Source organism: Lolium rigidum, chromosome 5 (genome assembly GCF_022539505.1).
Source record: "Lolium rigidum isolate FL_2022 chromosome 5, APGP_CSIRO_Lrig_0.1, whole genome shotgun sequence".
Taxonomy (NCBI): Eukaryota; Viridiplantae; Streptophyta; class Magnoliopsida; order Poales; family Poaceae; genus Lolium; species Lolium rigidum.
Window position 1 is genome coordinate 154,645,470 of NC_061512.1, and position 4,674 is coordinate 154,650,143.

General features: G+C 34.2%; 1 long non-coding RNA gene across 1 annotated transcript; it reads right to left on the minus strand.

The window, feature by feature from the left end:
- Positions 1-2,149: 2,149 nt before the first annotated feature.
- LOC124652167 lies at positions 2,150-3,007 on the minus strand. Its single transcript, XR_006987610.1, has 3 exons — positions 2,946-3,007; positions 2,248-2,298; positions 2,150-2,170 (listed from the first exon to the last, which is right to left on the minus strand). It is a non-coding gene; the product is annotated as an uncharacterized LOC124652167 (long non-coding RNA).
- Between the last annotated feature and the right edge of the window lie 1,667 nt (positions 3,008-4,674).

Here is a 4,674-nt window from a genome sequence, read left to right on the forward strand (position 1 = left end):
TTTGTTGAGGTCTGCTTTGGACATGTTGTCCACTTATTCTTGATAGAGCATTAATTGCCTTATAATTGTCCATGTTTATGGTCTATTTTATGGTTCCTTTAAATGTGAACTGGCACCCAGATCTATTCCAGCTAACTGGTTACAATATTTTGTTTTCCTTTGTTTGTGTCGGTTGCTTGCATGCAACCAAAAAGTTTATGGCGAAAATGTCAAGCTTACACAAAATTTGGTGTTTGTCTCATGGTTTAGTAAACCTAAATATGGTTATTTATTATGATGCGATGAGATATCTAGGCAAGAATCAGTAATAGAGTGGGAAAGACAAACTTGCACAGAAAAACCAATCTAACTTGTAGGTAAAATACCGCATTTATGCTCCACACGCATGTATACCGGATGACACCTCTCTCCATTTGAGACCTTGGGGCTTCTGGAAAATCTCCACTACGCTCTGCTAAGTGTCCAACTACGCCAAAGTAGAACACAAGTCTTTTGTTTGCGGCTCTGTCCACACCAATATAATGGTATTGTGGAGACGAAAGATTGCTACATAGTGCGGCTTATTATTTTAGCTCCTCACCCTGCTTTTGTCCCTGAAGGTCTGAAATCCACCGATGAACCAATGAAAATCTCCAATGTCTAAAAAGGATTTCTGTTCCCTACAACCTCTAGCCTTGCAACTAGAAACTATTGAACCTTGCTAGGAATTGACGGTATCCCTGTAATTTAAATTTTACGCTCAATTAAAATTGACATGTTTCAGATTTAAAAAATCAGTTTAGACAAGAAATTTTAGATTAACCTTAGGAAAATGAGCGATGTTAGAACACATATTGAGCTACTACTCAAGTGTGCTACGAAACCAACAAACTATAGATCATTTTATTAGTATAATTCGAACATTGTTACATCAAAGCTTGCAATCTCCAGCACCACACCAATATGCTTCAACTCCATGGTCTCCGTCTGCTTTATTATCAACTGAGTAGCATTTCGGATTTTCTACAACCATATCAAACTCACGAGCCCGTGGGGTCACAAGATTGTGTTTTTTGTCCAGAACTTGAATGTTCTTCACATATGCTGCCTTGCCATACCCCTCTGAAGCAGGGTGCCCACTACCCATGGGCGGTGGCTTATATTTAATTGTAGGGCCTTCAACGAAACCACCCCAATAGCCAGCAGTTCCCTTTGTTTTCAAGTAACTGAAGAGCTCACCTGGCCAATATCCAACTATAGTGCGATGTATGCCGAACTTCAGCCACCAGTTTGACTTGTCATCCTAATAGAAAAGAATCGGACACTATGAAAAGTAAAACAAAAGAACAAGTTGTGTAAAAACATGTTTTACCGAAGCAACAAACTCGTAAAATATATACATTAACTCCTTGGCGTAAAATAATAAAAATGATCATATATTAAGGTAAAAACTCGTAAAATATATACATTAACCAAAATAATTATTTACCATTCATATATTTTGAACTTTATCCGAGAGCATTGGAGTTAAAACTCCTTGGCGTGAGACATTATGAAATATATCAAGCTTGAACATATTACCAATTTTTGTAGGGTGGGATTTATAAGTAAGCTACTCCTCCGCTCCATAAAAAGTGTCAAGGTTTTAGTTGAAATTAACTCAAATTTGAACTAAACAGTGATATTTATGATGGGTCGGAGGTAGTAGTTCTTTTGTGGGGTGGGATTTATGGAAAATATTGACCATAACCATATGGACAAATACCTAAATACCTAGGTTTTCCAATCATAACGACCATAAATAAAGTCCTTGAAAAATTTATTCACAAATTTGAATTACTAATTGGCATGCTAACCAAAGCGATAAGAGAAGCTCAAAAAAAATATCAAAGAAAATATGAAATATAGCATTCAAAGAAAATATGAAGATAGTAAAAGTTGTTAAGGACAATAATTTGTTAGCTTTCTTTCTCATCTTACTTAAGCATCCAAAACACTCATCACATAAGAATATAATGGTTGGGTGTTTAAAATATCAGCAAAAGCATACCTGATAGAAGAAAATATTCAGCTGAGCTTGTGGCCCACCGTACTTTGATACTGGTGATAATTTTCCACCTAAAACTATATCTCGATTCGTTTGCACAAATCCAGAGCACTGTAGATCAAAGCAGTGTTTTTGGCCAACATTCTGGAGAGTGGAATCATGCAAGTTAATATAACATTACACACATGAAGTAAAAATATGGAATTAAAGCTACACCTTACATAGAAAACATGAAATCTGGCATGCCTGTCACCTGCGATGCTTGCCCAGACCTAGAACAAGTTAGAAATTAAATAACAGTTTGTGATATTGAATCCATCTCAAACAGAGAAGATAAGAATATATTTTTCTACAAGTACCACATATACATACCTATTAATGAGTTACTATACGAACTACCAACATGTACATACAAAGACAGCTTTAAATAATTACATACTTATAAACAAAACACATTTGTGCATACTCACAGTGAATTTCAAGTTGGAATGTCTACATGCATGCCACCATAAAGTCAATCTTACAATAAACATTTAACAGTTTGTTGAGGAGCAAGAGGATATTTCAGAACAAAAAAAATATTGATATCTTATATCCTACATGTGTTTCATCATTTTACTTGTTCTTATCTATAATGTGAATTTATATTTATATTAAATTATTATTTCCTTATATGTTTCACATGTGGGGATGGATATAAAGTACTTTTATTTCCTTATGTGCATATTAATATGGTTTGGTAAATCCATATTAGTCTTACTACAAAATTTTAGATTTTAGTAGAGTTTGCAAGTGCTTATGATAATTAGATGCGGTAAATATGCAAACAAAAGAAACTAAAAGTATTGGGATTCAACATACATAAATATTTATTTAACAAACACAAAATAAACACACAAAAAATCACAAAAATACTTACAAACCAACCGACTCCGATGGCATTAGGATGCTCCTTGTCAAAAGAATAACCACTAATTATAGTTGCTAGACCTCCAGATTTATCTTCACTGCCATATACTTGTGGATCATAGACACTTATTGATGCACTAGTTCCATAGATGTCTTCTCCTCTCGTAAGGCCTGCCAACTGAATAATACAATTATAACATTAGACCAGAGTGGTTCTTGAAAACTTGCAACCACACAAACATGTACATGGGTGAGGGATAGAGATTGAGCTAGACTTCACCAACAAATTCCTTGAGTGGAATGGATTTAAAGTTAATTATAATTAAATAGACTTATTTATTATATTTTTCAAAAAAAACCTATGTGTTTCCCACATTTACATAAATAGGATCCCTTGATCTAAAAACCATTCAACCACATATGCACCCCTTTCACGCACATAATTATGTATATTATCCCTTTAGATCTAATCACTCCTTTATTGCAATTTCTTCATCTATCTTCTATTTGTGGATAGTGTATTCGATAAAATACTTGATGTCGCAACCACTAGAAATGTAAAACATAACATATTCTAAAACAATTTGGGGCAATAATGAAAATAAGAACACCCCGACTATATTATTTCAGAAAGAGATGATGTAGTAAAATATTTTATACGTGTAAATGATGGCATTATTATTAAAAAATTAAAAGGGACATTTATTACTTTATCTAATTAATGGAATATGTAAAATAGGGTCGTAAGTCTTTATAGTATCTTCTTCAAAACTATGGTCGGCAATGATTTCTATATTTTTCCTTATTTCATTGTTTCCAACATAAAGGCGACAAAAAATAATATAAGATATGGGTTCAAGAAATCTTATGATTCTCAGTCTACTCACCAAAATCTTCTATACAAACAACTTAGCGTGTTTTACATAAAACACATGAACCTTACGCACTACTTGCAATGAATCTTAGATGCCAAAGCCACAATATGAGGGTCCCATTCGAGAAATTTAGACCTAAATATGGTATGGTATATACATACTCTCATTCTAGTGGCATGTGAGATTATACTTATTATGCCAATACATTTAAGTAAATTAACTCTCTATCATACATTACATGGATAAAAATTACATATGAAATCGTTAGCCTTAACAATTAAATAAGGATACTATAAAAGATTACCGAAGTAGTGATGTTGTCACCCTGAATAGTATTCCATGTGGATATTTTTCTAGTCATTTCACTAAGGTTAACCATCGAGTTGTAATTATCGCTTCTCCACATTGGAATTGTTCCTGGAGGACAAGAAACCAATTGGGTACTAGATTCCAGTTCTTTATCTGGTAACGTGAAGTTTCCATAAACTCCAGTAGGATGCGAGGTTGGTTCCATCTGCATGCAAGTAAAAATCAGCTACTTTGGTATATAAAAGTAGAATGTTACATTAATGTAAAAGAACTACTTCCATAAATTAATTCATCGATACTAACAACACCATTTCCATTATCATGTAACAAAGGTATTGATGGACCTGTGGTGACTTCATACTATATTTTTAATAAGGGATTTCTATTTTCGTGCCCTCGGGTTCTTAGTTGTGCTCAGTTTTCCCCAGCTCCTTAGTTTTTCCTCAGTTTTACCCAAGCGTTTGTCTTAAACCATCACACGTGATGTAACGGCCGGTTGCCCGACGGTTGACCGTTATCTTCTGACTAGTGGGGCCACGTAGAGCCTGCAAAGAC